Source organism: Mycteria americana, chromosome 6 (genome assembly GCF_035582795.1).
Source record: "Mycteria americana isolate JAX WOST 10 ecotype Jacksonville Zoo and Gardens chromosome 6, USCA_MyAme_1.0, whole genome shotgun sequence".
Lineage (NCBI taxonomy): Eukaryota > Metazoa > Chordata > Aves > Ciconiiformes > Ciconiidae > Mycteria > Mycteria americana.
This window is the reverse complement of record NC_134370.1, coordinates 61,019,496-61,046,551: the sequence shown is the minus strand read 5'-3', so window position 1 is coordinate 61,046,551 and position 27,056 is coordinate 61,019,496. Positions and strand designations below refer to the sequence as shown.

The following is a 27,056-nucleotide window of genomic DNA, read 5'->3' as shown; positions in this document are numbered from 1 at the left end:
GATCCAGGATCTAAGCCTTCATGAAACAGTTTTAGTTCTGCAAGATAATTAGCAGTGCAAATTGATTGGCAAGAACAGTTTTGCATGAAAGACCAATAAAACAATTCTTAATTCTTAACATGGCCTCTAAGATCGTCTAATAGTAAAATACATGTTCTATGTAATCTTTATTTTATTTTTTAATTCACTTCATTTTTAAACAAACAGAACTCCCCTCCCCACTCCCCCTGGAAGATAGATAACATTTTATGAAGTATTTTGGCAGAAGACACAGATTATTGTATTCATTGGTGACATCATAATGAATTAAAAGTAAAAGGGAAAAAATTGAAGCTATTAGAAAGAGGTCAAATTCCAGCCATTTCTCTAGAGCAAGGTTCAGTTTTGAAGCCATTTTTCAAAAGAGGTTTTACATTTACAAAATCTAATGAGGTTAATTTGAAACTGAATGAGCCAATCATTGGTTTGATACCCTGGACGCTGCAAATGTATTGCTTTCCTTAGTGTGATAAAGTCATTTATCATCTTTCTTCTACTACCCTGCCAAAAGAACCATTTCAGTTTCAGACTTCCATATTTGTGAAAACTTGTGATGCTCCATTGTCTTAGCACTGGAAAAACCATCTCTGGAAGGATCACAACAGTCTGAGTTGGTAGGGGTAGAAAATAGGATTTTGCCTGCTGAATATTACCTGTTCAGGATTGCTACACTTAGGCTGGGAGTCTTTCCAGAGAATTGAGCATGAATTCTACCTCATCTAAGTTTTTGGGGTTTTGTTGGTGTTTCATTTTGGTGGGGGGTTTTTTGCTTCTTTGTTTGTTTGTTTGATGCTTTCTGGCATCATTTATAGAACAACTCCCAGGAAGTGCCGAGTTTGAATATTTCCAAAATGTGCAGGTTTTACCCTGTGACTTCAAAGCACATATAAATTCTACAAGGCAGTAAAAGTGAAAATAATGGCTTCCACCTCTAGGCCCCTGAGCTGAATCATGCTACCTTGTACGAGTTGTTCACTGGCATACTTGAGTGGTACTCACAGTTTCAATACGTTTCCTAACTTAGAGATGTTAACAGCCAAACTCCTCTCCCATCTAGCCCTACACAGCCAAAGCCCTCTGGCAGAGCTTAAAAAGAGAGTGAGAATTGAGAGGGGCAGCAGCCCTAACACAGATGTTTACTATTCAATTAATTAACTCTGGCTTGGTATTAATCACTTGCACACTCAACTCACAGAGCAGAAACATACAGGAGGAGGACAATATAACAGGAAAAAATCCACCCAAAAAAATCCATTTCAATATTAATTGGGATGAAAGAAAAAAGGAAAATTTCAATCCAAAACCTCTGTGCTCTGCCCACAGCTCAAAACTGACAAAAACACTGCAATATTGCTGGTTTCCCTCTTTGCACTGAAAACCAACACCTACATAGTCATTACTGTGGAGCAAGTCCTGTGAAGACCCAGGGTAAACAATCCTCCTACCCTCCACCCGTTTCACACAGCTCAGTGTACGTCTCTTATCACAAGGCTGCACCACTACACAATTTCCCCCTTTTTCCATTCCCGTTTCTGCCCAACACGTCGGGCCCTGTGACCGCTCATGAACTAGCCAACATCCCCTTCCACTCACCTCTTTTTAGAGGCCTGGTGAGACACACGGGCCTACATGGAGGAACCGCTTTACTGTTGGGTATTTTGCTGTCTGGACCACAGTGTTTTGAGCTGCTGCTTCTTAAACTGTGAGAAAATAGCTAATGCAATACAATGGCTATCTCCACCCTGGAGCCTGTGGTTTTCCAAAACCACAAACTGACTACATGGCAGCCAAGTTCCCAACTTTTTTATATATACTTATACATATATGTATATATTTATATTTATAAATTTGTATGTGTATTACAGTATATTCATACTTCTTAAATGGATAATAAATGAATCTACTGATTACGACTTACACACAGAAGATGTTGGTGTAGGCTAGTTTGGATGCAGGCTACAGAACTCCAAGAACTTTATTGAGAGGAAAAACCATCAGAAAATATCTCTGTTACATGGTTAAACACACTTACGAAATTCTGCCTAACCAACAACCTTTGTACATTGGCTTGAAACTACAGCTGCAAGCTGTACAAAGGAAATGACGACAGGATATAAAGGACTAGGGAATATCCAATATTTACTAAACAAAGATCTTAGTTTGAGCATGTGTCCAGCCATACCATAAGTATTTGACAGAAACAGCTCCCTGTGCTTGGACAGTTCAGAGAGTCATTGCTGTCATTTTGTGGTGTACATGCAATAAATCACCTTGCATTAATGTACTTGCAATAGCTGAATTTTTTCTCCCCTCTTAAATTAGGAATTCCAGCTAGAAAGGCTCTAGCAAGCCAAAAGGCATTGATAAATACTGGAACAAAACCCGGAACCCTGAAAGACCCACAATCATTTTGAGAAGTTCATTTCACACCGTGGCTGTTCAAAGGAACTCTCTTCAGAGGAAGCGTTTCCAAGCTCAGACCTGAACTCATGTTAAAATCGCACCAACTTGCTGAAAGGGATTTTACAACTTCACCTGACTTCTGGGGTGACTAGAGAGCAGTTCAGAACATTTTTAATATTACCAGAGGAGAGTTGTTTCTTTAACACAATATGTTACGTCCTCTCCTTGGGAACTGAGGTAAAGGGCTATTATAAAACATAATTATTTATGAACTGTGTTATGGTCTTTGCCAGATGACAGTGTGCAAGGGGCCCCATGTCTGATCAGGCTGTACGGAGCTTAGGCACTGTAGTGACAGACTGCCACATTTTAGGAACCTTTAGTCTGGAGAGACAACAGGGGCAAAAGGTCAGAGATTATCAGCCCCATGTTGGAGATGGCCAAAAGTGATTAAATTACTTGCCCAGCTTCAGAGAGTGAAACCTGTGGTAGAGCAGGAAACTAAGCTCAGATCTCCTGAGGCCCATGGTTGCACCCCTGATGTGCTGTGACTCACAGCTAACTCATGGTTGATTAACCATAGTTTAGATTTTAGTTATCAGAGATTACCCATCTCCTCTCCCCTTTGCATTAAGTTTCTAGGATCATTTAACTGGTCACATTTTGCTGGCACTCTTGTTCATAGAAACTAATTTTGAGGCCCAGATATCTAAGCATCTGCGGACATCTTGGTTCATAAAAGATGATAAAAGACATAAGAGAAGATCTGTAATTCCATGCCACTCATCTGAGTCCATCACAGGCAAGCAGCAGTCCCAGTTCTGATAAGATACATTTGAAAAGACCTTTGATTTTCTAGCTGTAAATTCAGGGGAACTGTGACTGCTTTGCAGTTGTCCTTGACAAGAATAAGAGCTATAGTCTTAAAATGAATTATGTGCTAACACTGTCAAAGTAGATTCCATTGGAAGGGGAAACCCCAGTAGTCCCACATTTATGATGGACTTGCTTCTGCTTGCAGGTTTTCTGCTCTCATTTTATCAGGATCCTCTGTCATCATTGCATTTCCTAAACTTTCCTATCATTGATTTACTTTTTTGTTCAGATGTGTCTCTACTTCTTTTCTCAGGTGCTGCTTATGCAGCAATTTGAACAAAGTGATAAGCAAACATTTGCTGGATCAGTGTAAAAAAAGGTTTGCTTGATTCCTAGCTGCTAACATGGGTCCCAGATTGAGGACAACCACAGAGACAAAAAAATAGTGGTGAGGCAAGCTTTTTGCACCTTTTGAACATCTTTGAAATGCAACTTGTTCTCCTTTTACCTTCATAGTTCAACTAATATCGAAATCTGAAACAGGTCTCTTCTTGTTCAAGTAAAGCCTGGCTCCTGTCTAAGATAGCAATATGCTCCATAGGTTTTATACCCCTGCACTTACCATTCAGTCCAGAACCGCTATAAACTTCTCTAAGTTGGCTGCAGATCTTTTTCTTTTCTCTATTGGGAGCTGCAGGAACAAGAAGTTGTAATATTTAGTTTCCCTGCAAGTTTCTTAGTGCTGCTTATCTCTGGAAAGGGGTTTGATCTTTTCCTGCTTTGATTAGAAGACGACACAGATGGGGAAGTAGTGTTCTTTGTGCCATTAGCAGCATTGCTAATTTTCTCAAGTTGACGGCCCAAGACTAGGGGAGAATTTATTGTAGGAGGCCTTTTTTTTTTTTTTTTTGTAGTACCTGTGCAAGGTATAGAAAGCAACAGAAATAGCTCCACAGTATCTGGCTAGCAAGCCTTAACAAAGTCATTTACTTCAGGTGTGCTTGGTGTTGCTGTACAGGGAGCCAAATCATTATTTGGTAGTTAACTTTCTCTTTTATGATCTCATTTTTCCTTGTAACTGTGAAAATGAAGGAGTTTTGCTCAATCCTACCAGCTTGTTCCAAAGTCAGGGGAGACTACATGCAGTATCGAACAACACAACAACACGTCAGGAAAAATAAATGAAATGGCTTTGTGGTGTCAGCTTGTGAAGAAATGAAATTAAATATTTTTTCCATGTGCTGAATGAGTCCAGACAAAATCTGTCTAGATACTAGCCTCACTGCAACCTGCTTGTATCATTTTTGGAGGAGTGAACAGTCTGGTTTATGGCAGACACTCAACCATGCTACACACTCTGAAAAATACTCCCTTTTCTCAGAATAAAATTCTTCATAACTAGATAAGACAGAGTGGAAGTTATTTAGTAGGGTCTTCTAGAATAGCAAAGTACATTGGCTGTGATTTTATACAGCACTAATATTTTTTTCTTAGGTTCTAACTTGTCTTGAATCAGAACTAAATGAATAAACTCCGATAAAATAAGAATTCAAAAAATCAAGTGCCTGTTCCAGGTGACCTCATATGTTGGAGAGCAAGGTCTGGGTGATTGTGGGTTACTGGAAGTCTATTCTGGGTGGAAGTATATGTAATTTTTTTGCCAGGTCTAGGATGCCTCTAGCTTCTACTAAGTTGATTTCAGGTAAATACATATTATTTAAGCCTTAAAGTTTCAGTTCACAGAAACATCAGATTGTTACTTTCTAATAAAAAAACCCAACAAAACAAACCAAACACCCCCCCCCCCCCAAACAACAACAAGAAAAAACAAACAACAAAAACTTCATGTCGTTCCAGGGAGGATTATCCATGTGTAAAATGTGCATTTTTCTGTCTCTGACCTACCCACATTCCTGTGAATTTCATTTACTATCAAACCACTGTCAAATGGGAGAGACAGCATTTTCTGTAAATAGCAGCCTGTAAGTCTCATTTTAAACATTGAAAATATCACAGTGTCTGGTTTAAGTACAGCAAATTGAGCATGAAGAAGAAGCTTTCAGGATAAGCTTGATGTGAAGAGCCTCACAGTCTCCTTTGGGGGGAAAACAAGCAGTCTAAAGAAGGTGACCTTTTTATTTTCTTTTTTTTTTTTAACATGCAGGAGACAATTCTTGAGTTTTCATTCACAACTTCTCAAACATTAAGTACATTAACGCCAGTGAAACTGCTTATTCCGTGGCTACATTCCAAGTACTAGCAAGACACTTTCTTCATTGCAGTAACTGAAAGCACCACCCGTTCTCACTGTATCTTTCAGGCCACAATCGCTGGTGTCAGATGTGTTTTTACTAACCAGACTGTGGAACTGGTAAGCAGAGAGCTTTCCCACCCTTCCCTTCGCCCAAGCATCCGACAGGCCACAGTTTCAGAGTGGCCACACCCTGCTTGTTATTGTTGAATTCAAATATTAAAGGTGGGTTCTCTTGTATTTTCCTTAGCCTTTCACCTTTATTTAAAATAGAGCGCATTCAAGGGACATCTGTGTTACTGGCAACAACATCACGTGAAGGAGCTTTCTATAAATAACATCACTATTAAATAAATGGCTGGAGCATAGCACTTACTAGCACGATGAAGTCAGTATTGTGTTATTTATTTTTGGTAGATCTGACTGTTAATGAAGTAAAGTATACATTTATTTTCATTTTGAAACAATATGTTTAAGGTGCAAATAAAATTGAAAAGCAAGATTCAGAAGATGTGTTGCCAAAATTGCTAAATTTCCAAGGTGACACTGGCAAACTGACTAACATCCAAATTGAAAAAGTGGCTCCTGAATTTTTGCACTTACATTTTTTAAAGGTCATTTTTGACAGTGTAGTCTCTAGTCTCTTTTATCTCTGTGTTTTTCAGCTGTAAAATGTGGTTAATAACACTTAACTAGTTCACAAAAGTATTATGATGGTTAAAACATTCATGTGAGTGAAGTACATTAAGTTTCTCTGACTGAATGAGTCACTACAATACAGAAATTATTTCAATTTGAGATGTTTGGCATGTGAAGGAGCAAGGTAAATACTAGATCATTTTCTTCTGTTTTCACAACTGAAAAAAATGTGAACCCTATAAAACAGAGGCCAGACTTTCAAAGAGCTACAGAAAATCTATCCAAGTATACATTCATAGCATAATGTAGACATACCCCAAACCAGCCCTGAATTGGCTTGCTAAGGGTTGGTCAAGGTCTAGTCAAAGCTGTGATTTGCTGTGGAAATTCAGTAAATTAGCCTGACAAACTCCTTACTCCATCTCTAAACTATTATTCTTAAATAAGCTAACTAGGTAAACCTAGCTTGAATGTTTATGCTCTGAAGAAATGACTGCAGTGAAGACAATCTCATTTAAGCAAACAACATGATAAAAATTAGGTTTGTCTGAGAGAAACAGGGACAAGGAAAAAAGAACATAAAAAGACATAGGAAGTGGTAATAGACATGATTTCACCAAGAGGGCCCAGTAGCAGCAAAGAGATTATGGAAGAAAACCTATAGAATTGATTAGAATAATACATTGTTTTCCTATTCCCAAACATCCTGTGGAATGTAATGAACATGTTAAAAGAAAATTTTACCTTTTTTTTTTTTCCCCATTACATGAGGGAGTTAAAAGAGCTGCATAAGCCACACGTGAGCTAATATTAAGCACACAGATTTCCTAAGCATAACGTCTACAGCCTACATTACGTTTCTATTTAATACTAGAGATTTAAAATGTATATGATATTTCTTTAAGGGAGAAGCCCATTAAGCTGAAAGTGAAAAGCATTTTGTTAAAAGATTTGTATGTATCAATGAACAGACCTTGGAAATACACATATTCAAGTACAGATGCCCTTTGAAAATTGGACCCACAATTCCAAGTAAATTATATATTCCAGAAAGAAAGCTATGTGGTTTCTGAAGAATACATGGATAACAAGGGTATCTAAGTCTTTTTATGCTCCAAGCTTTTCAAAGTAGGCCCAAAATACTCACCACCAGTTTTCTTACTTTTTTCTTTGCAAAACACTCAAATAACATATCTCTTAGAATAAATTCGCATAGAAAAGCCTAAGAAAGACGAATCAGGAATGAATAGAGAACAAAATAAGAAATATCTTTTTGCCACCATATAAATACACGACTCGCCCACACCCTAAATACTATGTGCAGTTCTGGTCCCCTCATCTTAAGAAAGATATGTTAGAACTGACAAATATTCTGAGAAAGGTAACAAGGATGATTAAAGATTTGTAAGAGCTTTCATATAAAAAATTACTAGGCAGGCTGGGAATCTTCAGAACGGATAAAGAGGAGAAGGCTGCAAAATCATTAATGACATAGAGGAGTTAGATGAAGAGTGACTGTTTGCTGTCTCTTTCAACACAAGAACCAGGCATAAACAAATGAAGATCCAAAGAGCCAGGTTCGAAAGCGTAGATTTTCTTCATGCAACAGGCAATAGTGAAACTCATTTTTAAAGGATATCATGGATACAAGAAATTTATGTGAGTTTGTGGCAAGTATGAACAAGCACCTAGAAAATAAATTCTTTAGGGTTCCCCTACAGAAAAACCACCACAGGTTCAGGAAATCCCCTGAACTAAAAATAGCTGAAACACAGGAGAGTACATGGCAGAAGGATCATATATTCTTGCTCTGTTATTATTCTTCCCTGATACTTTTTTTTAAACAGGTCTCTGTTGCCGACACTGGACACACTCATGTTCAGTGATACGGCTCCTGAAGTAGTAATGTTCTCAACGCTCCTGGATTTTCTCCAGCTGCTTCATCTCTTCATGCAATTTATTGTCTACCCTATTGGCCATGATCTTGTTGTTTCTGCCATCCTTGCCATCCCTCTGCCTGATGAGGCACAAACTAGGGATCCTGTGCTGCTGGGAGTTCTGCCTACCGGTGAAAATATGCTCTTCCTTATCTTCTGTCAGCTCCCCTGCTCTCTTGGTAAGGTCAATCTTTTTTCCTCAGTACCATATGTGTCTAACATTGGCCCACAACCTCAGATGGCAAAATGATTTTATGCCAGCTTTTGATATTGCTGTTTTGCACATCCAGGAACCATGACAGATTTGTCTGTAATGCTCCACTTTTGGAGACAGGATGTGGGACTAGGTGGACCCATGGGCTGTAAGGGCATTCTTATTTTCTAAGAAAACTAAATCATGTGTCACTTCACACAAAAAAAGCGCAAACACAAAAATGCTGTATTAGCACTAGTTCATTAATGAATGGATTCCAAATCAAGAATTAAGCTTATAGTTGTAACAGTCAGTTAACGACTGGTATTTGGTACATTTTTCATGTAACTATTGTGGAGACATGAAATTAGATCTTCATGGGTCAAGTATATTGCAAAGGAACCTTTTCTTCTGGGCCAATCACTGGGAATAATGCCACATTTCATTAACTGGAAGTGATACTTGTATTATTTTGCAGAACTGATTGGCTGTGCTCTTAGGTATCTTTTATTGAGATGCAGCATTAAAATATTGAATGCTGAAATCAATAAGGTTGGAGGAATACAATCGCCAAGTAAAACAAAACAGAATTAAATGTAAATTTCCACCATAGAGCTCCCATGTGTTGGTATATGAGCCTTAGGAGAGGAGTAGGCAGGTTAGGTCTAACAGAGACTTGTTTTCTTTGGCCAGTAAACAGCTAATCATTTTTTAACTTAGCTCTTGTTTCAGATATTACATTCTCTATGACTGCCCTTTTGCCCTACTCTTTTAAGTCTTTTGAGTTTCTTTAATATACAACAAGGTCTTTTAATTCAATATCAGTTTTTTGCTTAGAATAAGAAGGCAATCTACTGTGTAGTATATTAAAGGGAAGCCAAATATTTTTGGTGACAACTCAACACCTAAGGGTTCAAATCCACCCTACACTAATGTTGGTTACCCTATCCTGTCTCCCTCAAGCCATATGGATTTTTGATTACAGTGCAACCACAGACTTGCATAATAAATCAGTCACTACAGTAAAACAGCAGTAATGACACATTCAGAAGTGTAACTTGTGGCATTCAGCCATCAGTTAGGGGTGTATGGGGAGCTGCAGTAACCCGGGGAGGGAGGGTGGAGCAGACACCATCTCTTCCAGAACAGCCTCACAGGATTGAGGACAGTGAAGCTTGCACTCTCTGTTTTAAGTTAAGCTGACTGACTGTCAACTTGTTAACTGGCATGACTGCAAAAGCTGATTTAGAGGCACTCAGCAAAATGACTGTTCAGGGGCAAACTTCCATGATTTAACTCAGGCTGAGAGTACAAGCTCTGGCTGTGACAGACTCTTACAAACTCCTCCAAGGTGCTGGACTGGGGTGAGAAGCTGGTTCTCTTTACCCTCTCCCAGAGCTGTACAGTTTCCAGCATGCCGGTCTTCTAAGGGGCTTCACTGGGATAAGTCTCCAGTGCCAGCTCGGAAAAGAAGGTGCCAATCGTTTTACAATTTGCCTTTCAAATGACAATTAGCTTTTGGTCCTTTTGAGCCCCTGGATTGCTGACTCCTGGCACCTGTACAGATTCAGGCTGGAGGCAGGCCACTGTCCTAATAACAGCACTGCTCACTTGGGAGATCATTTGTCCAGACCCACAGTATTATTTTCCAAATTTCCTTTCTAATAGCCACCCACTAAACAAAAATCAATACATCCACACAAAAATACCCGATACATCTGTATAATACCTTTACCACTTCATCCAGGTTCCATATGGCATTCCAATGACTGGGCTGGATTCGTAGGCTACTACCCAACAGCTTCACACCTACCACACCTATAAAAAACAGTAACATGGCTGTAACTAAGCATGTCATATGAGCAGGTTGATTAATTCAGACAAAGCACTGTGGATGTCTAAACTGCAACCCAAACACCATATTTCGTTTACAGCTATGTGCCTGTTCTAAAGGCGGATGCTGAAATACCTCAGATATGTCATAGCTAAATAAGCTAACACTACTGGACTGTTGCATAATAGGTCAAGAGATGCCACAACATTTCTTGAGACACATCATTAAATGGTAAGGTTTTAGTCAATCATATCACATGGGAAGGAATATGAATATGCAGAACACTTAAAAAAATTAGCATTGCAGTTTTAGGAGAAATCCACTAAGTTACACATTTCATAACTGGAGAACTGTCATGATTTACAAGTGTACAGTAGAAACCAAGCTATTTAAGAGTTAAAAGAGCAGTTCAAACTTCTCAAACTATATTTAGTGTTCATAAAACTTGCTACAGTTCATGGACCTGTTTCTTCCATCAGTTAAATTCATATTACTTTCAAAGAATGACTCCCTTTTCTTAGTTTTAATAACCCTGGTTTTCTACTAACTGAACTTCCATTGAAACAGAGCAGTCTCTAAAAAGTAGACTGGCACAGATACTTATTTGCATTAAAATTTTCTTTTTCCCACTTTGCTTCTTTACACACAGGCTTCTCTTGATTCATTTTTTATTTCACTCTTAGTTGGCTCTGTCTGCGTTTTCATTGATTTTTTTTTTCCTTTTTTGCCATCTCTCTGAAACATAATGAAAACATGCTGCATTAAAGCAGACTTGGAAATAGCATAACAGGATTGCTCATCCCAAATATAAAACCATTCCTTTTTCTACAGTTATCTGACACCTCCCCCTTTCTAAAAAATATATAATTCCTTTGAAAAAACAAGCATACACATAGAAATAGAGTACTTAAGAGTGGCTGTCACTGTGGTCCAGTAGTTTATTTTAAATTATAATGTCTGACAACTTTACTGCAGAATTAACTTTATATGTATATATAGAATGTCCATTTTTGTGTTTGTTTATTTAATCATACACACACAAACACACACCTATGTATTAGGAGCTACCTGTTAACTGAATATAGCTGCGACTACAATCTCATGCCAACAAAAATTATTGCTAAAAAATTAAGTTGACAAGCTCAGAGTCTTCACATGGGTTTCTTTAACAGAAAATACAGATGCTTGCTGCAAGCTCTTCAGACCAAGTGCATCCTGACGGTAGGAATTACATTTTCAATGCACTGTTCAGGAAGTTGACTGCACAACTTGCATTCACAAAGCACAGTATTAGGAAGAGCATTTTAATAGCATTTTAAGTGTTTATAACAAAGTAACAAAAACCAGCCTTTGCTGTGGAGCAAGAACAAAATATTACATTCTACACATATTCACATTTCTTGATTAAAGGTAACAAAGTCAGATTAACATTTGACTATTGTCCTTTTACAATGGTCAGAAATTTGTGTCTGAATTTAAGTGAGGTTGCCCAGCCTCTTACAGATCTGATTCCATACAGGAAAGACAGATGTTGCAAAAGCAATCAAGTGATTGCTCTTGACAGGGCAGTCAGGTTGGAATACCAGACAAAAATGCAACAGGAAAACTTTGGCTTCAACAGCAGTCTCAGATCATTCTAGCTGTGATCACACTTAGCATCAGAAGAAAAGTACACCAGTGACAATATTATGCTCGGGGCAAATTTATTTAACCTACTTATACCAAGTCTGCATTTGACACTCAGTGTTCTAGTAGACAGCATTTCATTAATCATGTGTATCTGGCACCGTTGTTGAAGATTCTCAGATGACATCTATCACCAGTGCATAAAGTACATTTACTTTATGGCTCACTACAACTTGGAAAACAGCAAACTGGCTTTGCTGATGTTATACAGCTATTTCTGCAGTCTAACTTTTGGACAAACCCCAAAAGTTTCACAGCACTGAATCCCAATATACTTACAATCAAGTACTAGCTCATCTTGGAACTACTGAAAAACATTCTTTCAAATAAAGGCACGCAGAGCTCAGCTAATGTTTGTCAGTCTATCAAAAACAAACCAAAAAGAATTCTCTGAAGAATAACAGAACATTAACAATAGTTTGAATATTGAACGCCAGCAATGTCTCGTTTTGCTCCATCTTCTGTTTCTACCACAAGAAAAGGCAAAACCACACTACCATAACTGCAAAGACTGTTTTCTCTCCCATCTAAATCCAACTCTGGCAGAAGGTGAATGGGGTTTTTGGACTGTGTCAGAGAGGTTAGTAGGGAGGAAGCGAAAATAGCTGCTCTGGCTCATTCACTGAACTTGCTAGAGGAATGGACAAGAGCTACTTTTTCTTAAACAAGGTGATCCCCTCAAAAAAACTGGCATCTAGTAGCTAATCTGCAAGCAGCCAAGTTAAACACCTGTATGCCAGACAAAACCAGCTGTCTATGTGTCTCTGCCAACCCATCTGCTCAATATACCTCCTACTAGTGGGTTGAGATCTTCTGGTAAATACACAGTTCAAATACAAGGTTGGGTTTTTTTCCTGTTCTCTAATCTTCCTTAGGACATCAATTTTGAAAGCACCCATTGATTAACTACAATGGTACTAATACCTTTATTATCACCAGCAGCTGGACATCAGCTCAATTTTAAGTGGCTACTGTAGAGATAGAAGTAACACACACACGCTAAATGAGTTACCATTAAACTGCTGTCGCCTTCATCACCCATAGACACACAAACACTGTGTTGCTCAAACTTTTGCCAAAAGAATTAGAAATTTAGGTTAAGATCATTTTTCAGAAAGTTAATCTTTCAAAGGATTCAAGAAGGGATTCTATAAGGGATTTAATAGAAAGCTCTTTTGGCTGTGCCCAGCATTAAGTCAAACAGCACCTCATGGAATGAAAATAAAAGTAGGTTAGCTACTGAAATATATGTAGCATACATATATTTCAGGAGGGATTGTATAGCTGCTGGACTTCAGGAAGGAAAAGGAAAACATATTGAAGTTGCCTTTCATTTCATCTATAGCAGCTCCACAGTTACACACGCAGCTGTTACTAACAATATCAGAAGCTGAATTTGTATCCAGGGAAGAAATGCCACCCCACGCTCCCTTCTCAGCACAGAGGTTTTCAAATCCATCCTCACAAATGAACTTTTTCCGACTAATAACAAGAAATAGGTGGGTTTATTTCTCACGTTAGTATACCAGCAGCTTCAGAAAACTGCCAGCAAAGTCCCACAGAAACAAACCTTGTGAGAAGTCTCCGTTATCAGGCCTGAACATGGCCCGCCATTTGTTCTAAACACACAATAGCATTTATTTTCCCCTCGTTGCCTAAGGACCCACTTTCTCCTTAGTTCCCAGGTCAGTTTCTCCATCTGCTTTGGGAAGTATGTCAACATTTGTCTGGATGAAGTGGGTTCATTTAGAAAACCTATTTATAATAACTTGCATCTCGTTTATCTCTCATGCTGCTTCTTTACTGTGTTACTATTTTGGAGGAGGAGGAGGGGTTAAATTTGTACCAAAAGAGCACTGACCAATTTGTGCCTGAAGAGGAATGACTATGCATCCGCCTTTGAAATGTTCCGAACAGCTTTGCTCTCTCTTTGCTGGGTGCAGGGAAGCTTCTCTCCACAGTGAACTCTTTGTTCACTCTTTGTTCAAATAGACGATCTGTCTATTTTCAAACTGGTAAAGCTTAACTAGTGCTACACAGGATGTGCCTGACCAGGGAAGCTAATACAAACCAGCAGGACACTTTCGGCATTGTGTACATTCCCTTTATATGATGTCACTCTTATTGCTGACTGGGGGAGAAATACATTTCTATGATTTGCTTTTCTAAAACATATAGGCAAAGTAGAGAAACTATTTGAAAATTGTTAATTTCAGTACATTTAAACATATTTTCTGGTGCAAAATACATTAGAAGTTGAATTACATCCTCAGTCCTTTCCCAGCTAGGACATGTTTGCTGTAAAGTTTGTGGCTATCCATGAACTGCAATTTAAATATGGAACTCTACCTTTAATTTTAAGTAAGCTGATGCCAAAAAGATTTTGGAATGCATCGTTGTATTACTTAATTCTACAGTACCTTTGTAAGTATCACTTTTGCACATATCATTTGGTTTCACTGTAAGCTCTGTTAAGTAACATAGTGTTTTTCTTTGGATGGGATAGTCTGGAATAATAGGCATATTATCAGGAATTTATTACAGTCAACTCTTGTACTGATATGGATTCACGTGTCTTTCAGCCTTCCTGATTCAGTTTCTCCAAATAAATGATGGGGTGTGGGGAAGGAATACTCGCATTTTTCTAAAGGAGGAATTTGTACGGTTTTTTGAAGTTTTATATATATTGTTTCATCATTGCATCTTCTTAGCAGAGAATGGGATGCATGTCCCATGGATGTGCATCATATTTCAGAACTATTAAGAAAAACTGGATCTTTCCAGAGGGAGAGGAGGAGAAGAAAGGACATTACAATTGCTGGTATAGTTTGTCTTCATAGAATCACTCATGCCAAAGGGAACAACGATTCACTACGCTCAGTCTTGAGCATAAAACTACAGATAAAACAGTTGGGGGATTGAGGTTCTTATCCGCAGAGCTGGTTTTGGGGGTATTTTGGGGGTTTGTTTGTTTGTTTGATTTTTTTGGGGGGAGGGATGTAATCTTCATCTTAGAGCTTGGATTCTATGAAAGCTGGTGCCTTATTTTGGGACAGCTGCACTATTTGTTACTCTGGCTTCTCCTCTCTCAAGATTGTCCTGCTAAGAAGGGTCACCTCAGGTCCTGGAAGAGATGATGCTGAATAGCTATTTACAACCAATCACGCTCAGAAAAAGTAGCATCAATTTCATGTTCAGTCTGGCTCTAAATGCTGGTGGTTCAGCAGCTGCACCACACATCAACAAGGAAGGACAGCAGCCATTCCAATGTGAGCTGTGCCCCTCGTCCTAAAACCTGTGCTGACTTTTATATTCCTTTTATGGATATCTAACCCTGGATATATAATCCTTTCTTTTCTTCCTTTCATTGTCGTTATTTTTAATTAAACATACTTGGGGTTAAAAACATATGAATACATTCTATAGGAAATTATTTATGTTAGTGGTATGGAACTGCATTACTTGCTTAACTATGGATTGATCCCATTAAACTTCAACTGGCAGAACTTTTAAGAATAAGGCACTTTTGGGAAGTTCTGTTATCTCTAACTACATCCAAACCAGAGGTAAAAACCAAATTATTTTCAATTTGGACTCAAAAGCAAAACTATACTCTTGAATTCAAATCCAGACATGTGATTCTAACCTCCTCTCATCCATCATCAAAAATGTGGGATGGAATGGTTCTGAGTAGGAAGATACATCTCAAGTTCCTTTCTATTTTTAAGTAATGTTCGCCCTATTTGCTACTATCAGAGTGGCAAGAACTCAAACAGAGTATCCACATCGAGGTCAGAGTTCACCCCTCTAACTACTGATTTGTGTGAGGGAACGTGAAGAATTCAATACAGGCTGCAAATTGTTCCATTTCCCTTAATTATTTTCTCTGTGTCAGATACAGTTCTTTGGTGGGTGTTTGTTTTTGCAACCATAGTGATGAGATATATTTGCTGGCTGCAGTCAAAATAATTCCAAACAGTTATCTACTGGCATCATTTTTTATTCAGCAAATCCAGACATTTGCTTTACACCCAAAGGGTAGGAATTTGGAGACTATACTCCCCAAAATAGCTCTTAAATTATTTTTCTAAATCAGACTAATAGTTTGGGGTTTTTTATACACCCCCACAAAAAAAATCAAGATCGCTCCTCACACCAACACAGAACTGCATCCATTCAAAATTTTCTTATTATTCCATTCTTGAGAAAAAAACCCAGATGATCTCATTTAAATCATAAATATAAATATTCTTCAGAGCAACTTCCTTTATAACATGTGTGCAATAAATCACTTTTCCCACAATGCTGCTCTGCTACTACTCCTCGTGGCGTGAAAAACTGTCAGTATACGATTTTGACAAACTGCTGACAAAACCAACTTGATTTTAGAACCATATAGGAATCAAGCACTCACTGGGAGATCATAGTTATCTGGCAGCAGTGTATTTAAAAGCATGAGTGTATATGTGTATAAATACACATTGAGCTAGTTGACTTTACTGACCTTGGATGTAAGCAATGGTTTGACAGAGCCATACTGCTCACAGCTTTGAAGAACAGAGTTTAATGCCCTGTGATTAGATTGGAGGCTCTGATTACGATTTTTGATGGAGTTATGAGTGATAGTGGGATAGGAACCTTTTCAGCTGCTGTAGTCAAAATCCATCAAGGACTGTGAATCAGAGCCCTCAGCAACTGCTGCTCAGAGGAAAGTAAAAACTGAACTTTATGGCAGCTTGCTCTGCTACACCAGACTGGGGCTTCTCAGGACAGGACCATTGTCTAGCTAGCCACCCCTCCCACTGGCCTGATAGCATCGAGCAGGAGAACAGGCAGAGAGCTGGAAGCAGGAATCTCTTTAGTCATGCCAGCATGAATTGGCAGAGCTTGGGATTCCAAGCACGTATTCACACGAGCAGGCCTTATTCTCAGAGCTGGAATAGCCCCATTGATTCAGTGTATCCCAAGTAATTGGATTATGAAACAAAAGTGAATTCTAGCCTCATGTTTTCTCCATATCACTTCCTATTGATAATGTGGTGCTTTAGACTCTATTTTCAAAAAGAGGAGGCCACGGCTGCGATATAACTAGACTTACAGTGTAACCAGCCAGTTGGTAGTGCTGGGAAGCCTGTGGATTGTGAACAGCTGAATATGCTGGTAGGAAAGGTAGGAGGTACTTGATTTGGGGAACCATCAGTGGTTAATATTGTTGCAAGTAACTCTGGGCAAGTACCCAGCTCTCTGAACTCCAGAACTGTCACAGAGCAAGCAGTTATTTTGCTAACACTCACTGGCCACCCCCAGGAGATCCTCTAAGCCATTATTGGAAGTATCAGAGGAATAAAGGTTCAAATTTTTTGTCAGATTACAAAATGAGATTGATTGTTGAAAGGAAACTAAGGCATAATCTTGCTCACATAAACTGGAATCAGCAAAATACTTTTTCTCTCTGGCACACAGTTTGAATCCAATCTGAGGACAGAGGCGATTTTAGGGGCTTCAGCCTGTTCCCTGATTGACAGCTTTCCAACATATTCACTTTCCATCATGAAGAACACATTGTCACAAAGACTGTAAGGCACCCTTTGTGCAGGACTGAGTTTAACAATACAGCATTGTAGGAGCAATTTGTTTCCCTTTCATTAATGAAGATGTATAGGACATTAAGTACTAGTCACTGACTTTTCATCGTTTCTGTTAGAAGAGATGGCATCTGCTGTTCCCAATTTAAGCAGGAGTTGGGATGGCTGTCAGAGCAGTTGATGTCCTCCGGGATGGGTGTTGCTAGTGAGTATTATTGTTTAAAAATAAAAATAGTTTCTAAACAAAATGTTGTGGGAGGATAAAAGTTCAGTTAAAGTTGGGCAGTGGCCAGCCTGGGTTTCATGGAGTAATTGCTAATTGTGTAAGCTCTGCCCAATGCTCTGTTTACCAAGGATGTTTTGCCCATTTTAGCTGAGGTGGGGCTCATTTCCTTAACAGACACAGAACAGAGCTGCAGTCTGCTCTGTATCCTGCTCGACAGAGCATGCTCAGATCCTTAGGCATTCACAAAAAGTAAAAGTAACTTCCCCCCTTTCCTGCTGTATAGTGGGCTCAGATAAAAGGATCAGGATGTCCCTCACGTTCAATATTTACCTTCTCTTACTTGTATATTTCAGAAACATTCAAGGTCAAGTGCAATTCAGTGCTTGCCCCAGTTAATCCTTCCTGTCAGACTCGGTTTAAATGCAGCATTCCCAGTATTCCATTTGGATCATTAGTGCATGCGAGCAGTGTCAGAAACTGAATGCACAGTCCCTGCCTTGAATTTGTTCAGCAACTCCTGCTCACAATTAATAACAGTACAGCAACACATGTGGTGTGCTGATACTAGCAAACCTCAGTCCTGACTGCAGTCAGAAGAAAACTAAAATTTATTTATTGCAAAAACTCGCTGTGGGTTACGAGCTCTACATTGGATATTAGCGTATTCATGTAAGTGATTTACCTCTCGTAAGAGCCACTAGCTGGAAAACCACAGAGTATAAAAACATTGCTTTGTTTGTTAATGAGCTGTTTTCTCCTTCATTATAAAACTAACCCAAGACTGAATCAAATAAAGAAGTCTTCTAAATAACCTAAAACTTAAAGCATGTGGTATCTGATTGAAGGAATGGTTTTAGGATACACAGAATTCTCTGCCAAGAATTCAGAAACAACAGCCACAATACTTCTGCAAATCAGTGCCAGGTCAGAGGATTATAATTATAATTTTACTATGATTGTTCTTCTCATGCTACATTACACTGGCAATTTCTGCTGCAGCCGCAGTTAGGGCACCCACTTCTACTTTGCTATCTTGTAAACGCCACATTCTTAGAAATTTTTCAGATGTTGTGAGGTATTTATATAGTTGCATGCTAAATCAGAACACTTGAACTAGTATTCTGAACCCATTACACAGAACTGGGTAGGCACCGGAATGCCCGTATGGAACTGTGTAGCTGTATTACACGTAATGTCACTGGAGCTAATTACGTCTGCAACAGCAGTCTTAACTCTGGATTCCTCAGCCTTTGCCAAGTTACATCTAGAACATGGAAAACCTTGTATGACTCTGTTTGTTTTAACAGGAGTATGATCCACATACCTCACCCTTAAAAACAAGGCGAAAAGGATTGAGTACATCAGTCTTTCACTTTTAACAATGACACTGCACTTGAGAAGGCAACAGATACCAAATAAAGCAATTCCTTGCACCCTGTCCCAAATCTGAGTCATAGCCCTAGGGACCTCAAGGCCTCTGAATAGTTATTTCCTTTGCCTGTTGTCTTTAGCTTATTAGCACACCCATCTGACTGAAGGAGACTGCTACTGATTATGTAGCACCTTCAACACTAAGACAGGGTGGGTCCTGGGGGGAAGGACACGTGAAGTGCCATGGAACAGAAACTGTGCAGCAAAAACTTCAAGCAATATTGTTCCCCAGGGTTTGGACACACTGAACTGCGTATCGGTGCTTGAGAATGTGGTGCACCTGCTGAAAAGAAGGTACAGCCAGTTGGGCAAAATTTGTGGAAAAGCAGAAAAAAATCCCCCCTTCCAGGAAAAGCTGCTTTCTGTTGAATTGATGTTCACAGCCTTCAACATACCCCTGGCAAGTTCTATTTACAAAAAGTGGCATGTTTTGTGTTTTGGCCAGGCTCACTGCACATACTGATATTACGAGTTTTGTTTCCACTCTTTCCCACTCCTGTGTGCCACACTCCCACAATTCTTTACAGCAGGGTTTGGCTGTCATATTTCGCAAGATTTCATGAAGTGAAAACTACATGCGTATTATAAAATACTTAAGTCCAGTGCTTCTGGATCATGTTGGAATTATTGCGAATACTCATACTAGCTCCACAGCAGGCTTCTGTGGTGCTGCCCATAAAACATTTGACTCACTGCAAATGCGCTCTGTGTTTGTTCTGAACATATAACATGAATGTATCTGGAATCTCCAAGCTGCACAGTGTCTCTGCCTAATCTACTGAACATCCATAAATCCTGGACAAATGTAGAAAAGGCTCAAATTCCTCCAGCAAACAAATTTCCAGATGGAAAAAGAAGACATACACAGGGAAATCAGACCAATCAGACCCTAATTCAGAGATTACTTGCAATCTCAGTGCTCTCCCTTGTCAAGAAGGATGTGTGCACACATTCTCCCCTTTTTCTATGCCAGCCTTCTGATCCTTCGATACAGAAGTCAGTGTTTCAAAGGTATCATGTGACACACACAGAAATGCCATTGAGTTGAAGAAAAGACCTTGCCTAATTAGCTTGGCACCTATTTAAAAAGAATGTTTACTATAAACAGGGCAAACAAGAAGCACACATACCAACCCAAAGCATCCCCCGATGCTCTTCCACTACTTTTGCTTTGCCTTTAATAACAGAGTATTTTCTAGTTATCTGAATTAACCCTTCTATTTTCCTCCTCAATAAAAAACCAAATAAATAAGAGCTGTATCTCACGGTGCAGTTTCACAAGAATCTGAGCAAAAAAAAAAGGGGAAAGATTCTGTTTCCATTCTCTCTTATGCCATTCCTCACTTCTCTGCTGTGGTCCCACCCTTGCCCCTTGCCCCACCCATAGCACTAATCAAATATTTGCATGAAACAATTCAGCTTATTAACAGAAGAAAATCCTGCCCTTTTCATGCTGGGTGAACAGGCTGAAGTGGCTCACAGACGAGTCTGTCAAGGGCTAGACCAGACACAGAGTAAGCACTGGGTATGGTTAGCTGGAAGCAAAGGAAAAAGATTATCCTTTCAGCAGTGGTAAGCTACTGGATCAACTCACCTTGCCTCACGGAACCGCAAGCTTAGAGGTTTACCTCTAAACTCCTGTAGCCGTGTAGATAATCCACTTAACCCTGCGTCTTTACAGGGACTATGGGGAAAGAACGTGCTTAGCCAACAGGATCAGACTGCTGTATGGACCCAGAGAACTTACCAGCAATTCAGAACTCCCCTCTCTGCCACTGAAGGAGGAGCATCTTGATAGCACCTCTTGTCCTGATCTCAAGACATGACTGCATTTACATTCCAAACATCAGGGGGGACTGCTCCTTTGGTAGATACCTAAAAGGAGAAGAAGGAGAAAGAAAGAAGGAACCAAATGAGAAACTAACTGCATCTACTTTTATCTGCTTGCTTTCTCTTTTTGTTAATCTTTAATTCACATTTCAGCATTGTAGGTGGTAACGGTGAAGAAAATTTACTTTAAATAAATTGTGAAAGGATTACTTCAGGGTTTCACTTCTCAATAGCAAGAACAAAACAAAAAATATCCCTACTTAGTAAAACAGGGCCAGTTTAGAGTAATATGTTGCTGAACAGCTATCCTCTGGTTCTCCCACTCCATTCAGCTGTCTCTCCCCAAAACGGGCAATAACTAAAATACACAGAGATGGCCATAGAGAAACTATTGCTATTTCATGGTCTTTGGAAGTGAATAATAGCTGAAATAATAATTTCAAAACAGGAAATAGATGTTCTCCTGACATCTGGGTGAATCAGTGCGCACCCAAGAACACCACAGCACATAATCTCCACACTATACTAGTTCTGTTGGTGTCTTTCATGTTTGTCTCGCTCTATGCCATATGGAAATAGAAGATTACCTTTCAGCAGAATTTAGGGGGAAATTCTGCTTTTGGCCATAGCCATGTAATATATTAGTACAAAGTAAGATTTAGTTTATTAATGAAATGTTGGAGCAAGTCTTAATGCTTCTAATATCACTTTTGCTACTTACAGTTTATACAGAAAAACTGCAGTTATAGGCCAGTATACATTGCTAACTGCCTTACTCCTCAAGCTTATAATTTCTAAAATTATGTTCCATAATTAAACAAAACAATACTATAATGTAAGAGCATTAGTTTTAATGAAAACCAGTTATATATCAGTCTTCAGCTTACTTTGCTCTTCACAGACCCCAGAAATAAAGGGATTAACTATTGCAAATCCTCCTGGTACTTTACATTTAATCACAAGCAATTTATGATAATTTATTCCACATGTCTGATACCACTGAAAAAATTTGCAAATAAAGCTTGCTGATGCCTCCAGGAAGTGAGCTGTTCATTCTGTTCTAATATTAGCAGCAGACTTCAACAATGCAACATGTAACATTCATTCCATACCCCCAAACGTTGTGAGCCATCATTTTATACACGTACAAAACAAATGAGTGTCTGACAGTGATTGGGTTGAGGATATCCATCACATGAGTACTGAAGGACTATCAAGAACTGAAAAAGAAACTTTGCTGATGTTTCAATCCAACAGTAGAGGAGTATCAGAATTAATTTGCTTCTTTTTTCATAATTGAAGGAGGTCTCAAAGTGAGAAAGTACTTTTAACTATGGCATACATTTTCCTTTCTTGATATTGCACACACCCACAGTGTTGGGTTTTTTTCCCCCCTTTTTTTTTTCTTTAATCAGCTAGATTTTTGAAAAACAAAGCTTTCTCTTTAAACCCAGATGCTGTAATAGAGGGGTTGACTTCTAGGGTACTCTCACCAATGACTGGCCGACATACCCCTGTATGGCAACCAGGGGTTCGCAGCTCCTGCTGAATTTGACAGCAGTGAGATACTATAGGCTCACTGATTAGCTCTATCTTGACTCTGGATGAGGCCAGGGCACCTGGCTCTCTCTCAATTTACAGTTCAGAATTAACCAGGAAACCTACTATTGGCACACTCAACTTCTAATTTGGGAAAAGAAAATACTGTCTGGCAAGCTTGCAAGGCTGCTGACCCTGGTCTGCTGGAACAACGCAAATCATACTGCTCTGTGCTGCATCCTGAGCTAATCAGTCTTTCCTTTTAGCTTGCACAAATCGTTTGAAACTGGTCTGTGTGAAGAGGAACCTGCATAACAGATCCACCACGTCTTCTCATCATTCTATGTCCGGCTTTAGGCATATAAATTGGACATTCTGATGTCATTTTTTTTCTGACTTTTTTTTTGCTTCCATGTGAAAGCATAACATGGAAGTGGGCGTAGCATTTTTGGGAGCTTTCAGGTTCCATTAGGCAAACTAGCACCCACTAGGAAATAGTGGCACGAAAATGCCTCTCTAGCAGCTGCCTCAATGGCCTCCAGTTCTTATCAGCAGACAAAATACAGTAGAGTGAGTATTTAGACTGCAGAGAGAGGCCAGGTTGGCATTTATATTTAGATATTAATTAAGCTGATAAATTAATGGCTATTTTTCCTTTGTCCATATTTTTGAAAGAGTTTCAAGGCTGGCTTTTTTTCCCTCCTTCTAGAAGCACTTGTTCTCTATCTTCCTAACCATAGCTCTTCCCTGAAGGCTGCAAACCTAATTATGAGAGGACTAAAAGAATTAATTTCCCAGTAGCACCATGTCTTCAGTCACCATGTGTATGTCATTAGGTAATAGTTAGGCTTCTTAGCTTGCTGTCTTTTTAAACCCATATTCTGGCCTGCAGAGACCAGCAGTGCCAAGCACCAATAGGTGTCTAGGCACAAAAAGTACTCTTGACCTTGAAATTCAGATTACTAATTCACTTCCAGTACTTGTTGCAAGCCTTATTTTTCAGATAATATAACATCTTGCTATATGAGGTGGTAGGATCCAAGCTGGCAAAACTCAAAGAAATCCTGCATTATTAAATGTCTTCAATCATTAATAAATAAATCAGTTTCTTCTTGAAACTAAGTTAAAACCACAAAGCAGGTTTAAAAGGCTGGAAGTACTTGTGCCACTGGGTCACAAAACATGAATTCTGAAAAATTAAAAAGTTAAGTTCAACTTTCTTTTTTACAAAGATGGCAAACAGAAAAACACAGATAGTCCTGGCGGCCTTGGTTTCTTCACAGTAATTCTCATTAACATAAATTTATAACAATACATATGTGAAAACTGAATTTTTAAAAAAGATCCCCCAAGTAAAACTCAATCACACTGGAGTTTTCAGACCTTTGGTTGACCCATGCATGGCTCAGGTATGATTCTGGACAATCTGTTGATTTCCCCATTCCAGGACATTCATTTCAGAATTTAATTTTTGTTCATGTTGCTGTCATCTGTCACCCGGAGGGGTTTGGCCAGTTCAGTTATTTCTGTAGTAGCCAAAGAGAAAAGGCAGAATGTTAATAACAATATAGCAGTGCCAGGAAATAGTCGTGAACAGTGAATTCAAGGCTATACTAGAAAAGAACTGTAAGCAGATTTCAGAAGAATAGTTTTAATGAAAATAGATGGCAGATCCTAAGTATTTCAATTAGTACCCAGAGACAGAGGGAATTAAGATTTAACAATTAGAACTTCTGCTCACACCACTGCTGTTGTTCTGACACAAACAGATTACACACCCAGATTAATTTCGGGAATAAGCTTTAAAATAATAATCACTTTTCTTTAGAAGTAAGAAAGAATCCAGCCCCTTGAGACCTGGTTGGTATGCCATTTCTGTATGATTCATTTGGCTTTGAAAACCAGTAGCATTGTTACACATCTGATTGGGGAATATTACAGTTGCATATTGTAGTGGGTAGAAATAGAAGTTTCTGTAGTCCCTGCAATCAGATGAGGTAGCATTTTATTTAAGTTTTTAAAATAAAATTCCTGCTATTTTTGTCACCAGGGAAAGTTCTTAGACATGTAAATCACTAAAACTGCCCCACATGTGTCAGTAGAATTCATGCCATGTTTACAAGCAAATATAAAATAAGGAAATCCTTCCCAGATACAAAAGCTCCTACTGCCTATTGTTTTTCCCAGATTTAAGCATCATTTCCTGTTATATACCAGAGTTTTTAATGTTAATCCACTACTGACGTGTCATTTTTATGGGCATTTTCAAGAGTTCAAATGATAGCGTGTTGATCATTTTGGCAACTCTTAGCTCTCAAGCAGCTCCTGTTTTCTCTGAAATCCAAAATATCCAACAGAAATTACATGAGCACACACACCATTCTGTCATATGAATGATGATCTTTGAACATATTTCAGGAAAAAGTCCGTGCTATTCTAAACAGCTTTAAAAATAGCTTCTGCGCGGACAGATTGATTTCTGCCTAGTGGTATTTTGTTCTCTTCTGCCTGTTTAAATGAATCACCTTTACACCATAAAATGTGAGGGAACATGGAATGATGAGTAGGGGAATGAGTGATATGTATGGGAATCTCGGGGATGACACAGTTCCATTGTGTATTTGCGGTGTTAATCTTTCCAGCTGTAAAATTACAAAGCACTTAAGTCCAGGATTTTAGGGCAGGTTCAGTATGTCCTTTCCTGAATCTATGGTTGGGTGGGAGACTCAGAAATCTTTCTACTGGAGACTTTCTGCTAAAGAGCAAATGCGTGGCCAATCCGGTTTGCAGAAACAGATGTAGCTGTTGCTTTTCTACCTGAAAGCACTAATGCAGAGGTTTGGAGTAATCCTCAGAATAACAGATAAAAATAGAATTTAATAATTGCCAGTTTGTCAACATACATTATGTCTACATTAGCAAGTAATTTGGGCACAATAGGAATGGACCAGTACACCAAAACAAATTGTTCTCAGGCCTTTACGCTTACACAGTCCACTTTTCTAGGGTTTCACCTTGGACTAGATTTAGTCTGGTCCCCAGATTAAATGTCTCCCACACCTGTGGTTTTACATCAGCCAAAGGATCAGTCATTGGTACAGACTGCAATGTCCCCATCAGGGCTCGGAGCAAATGAGGTGCAAACCTAGAGTGCAGTTTCTTGTTTAATTTTCTCCAAGAACAGTCTAGCTCACATGTGCCAAAACTATTCTGCAAACCGATCCAATACACTGGGATTTGCCCCGCAAAATGCTATGTCTTCAAACCAAACTGCTAATGTAGATAACTGTCTTCTTAGACCCCTTTGTTCTCACACATTATATCATCACCTAATGGCAGTTTCCAGACATTTGATTTTCATTCAGAAACCTGTATCAGTTCATCTCTTATCACGCCCTCTCCCACAAGGCGCTCTCACAGCTGGCACGTCCATCTTCTCCAGTAACCCTCTTCCTGGGCAGTAGGAAACGCCAGGAATGGGGGTCCTTGCTTGACAGGTCTTTTGTCATAACTTGGCTAGACCTTCCCAACCCTTGCAAGAGGCTCTCTTCAAGGGTTCCAGGTCAAAGGATGAGCACTTCCTTCTACTTTTTCAATCTGAACTATAATTCATTTTTTTTAAATACAAAAAATAAATTACTGTGCAACTTTATCAAATCTGTGCCCTTATAATATGATGGAAGATGGATGGTAAACAGTCATTTCTTTAAATTAGCTCATTCAGAACTGTCTGTGGTTTCACACCTTTCCAAATGAATTAGCAGCTGCTTTAAGTTCATGGCAGTATAACATTGGAAGCCAAGTCCTCTTTTAACACAAGCAGAAAAGGCAACGCAGTTTCTTCCGCAATATTGTTCTGTGAGACTCCAGTCCTGGCCTGATGGGATTGTACCTCCCCATCCATTCTCTCCCTCTTCACTGAAATGATCATAAAAAATGCAGGAACTGATAGTGTTTGTTGCAATGTTCCTCTCCGGGAAATGGACTGTTCACAGCAGTTCGTTTTGCAAAGCCCACAAATTCACATGATATCAGCCTGAATTCTGTCTTCGGACTGGACCCAAATCTGAACTAATGACCATGCAAAGACTATGAAACAATCACAAGGAACTGAATGGCACATGGAATTGATATTTGAACCATGTAGTCTGCTGTCAATCCTATAAATCACTTTGGTTTTAGATATGGCCACACAGTACAATTTGCTGGCCCAACTATCACTCTTACACCTGTGTCAAGTGGATTTTGTGTAATTACAAACACTAGCAAGATAATAGGCCTACTGTCTAGCTCATAAATTAGTTAGTCTACAGCAGCTTTATTCCACAAGCTAGAAGAAAAATACAGAAGGTATATGTAGGACTGGAACTGGTTGATAGATGTACAACTAGTGGATGAACTATACTTCATTCCCCTATGTGAAAAAAGCAACGGACAAAATACCTACAGTAATGTAGCTGGAGAATTTAACAGAAGATATTGTTTGCACTAAACTTATTATCACTAAAACCAGCTGAGAATGCTCAACAATCCTAGAGTAAAATGATCTGCAAAATGGAGAAGCCTGTTAGTGAATTACTCCAGGGAAGGCTCAGCGGCTTACAGAAGTTTTCCCAAAACTTAACAAGATCATGGGTTTTAAAACTC

The 27,056-nt window shown here is 39.0% G+C and overlaps 1 long non-coding RNA gene across 5 annotated transcripts in view; it reads right to left on the bottom strand.

Moving 5' to 3' along the window:
* The window catches only part of LOC142411759 (uncharacterized), a 46,883-nt gene extending 24,968 nt beyond the window's left edge, over positions 1-21,915 (bottom strand). For 2 of the 5 annotated variants that reach the window (XR_012776260.1, XR_012776262.1), the window contains exons 1-4: positions 21,056-21,698; positions 20,788-20,915; positions 10,008-10,096; positions 3,881-3,949 (exon numbers count right to left, since the gene is read on the bottom strand). This is a non-coding gene — a long non-coding RNA (uncharacterized LOC142411759). Of the gene's footprint in view, positions 1-3,880; positions 3,950-10,007; positions 10,097-13,659; positions 13,827-20,787; positions 20,916-21,055; positions 21,699-21,757 lie in introns of those variants that run through there. The other 3 variants (XR_012776261.1, XR_012776264.1, XR_012776263.1) reach the window with 3 other exon arrangements.
* Positions 21,916-27,056: the final 5,141 nt, after the last annotated feature.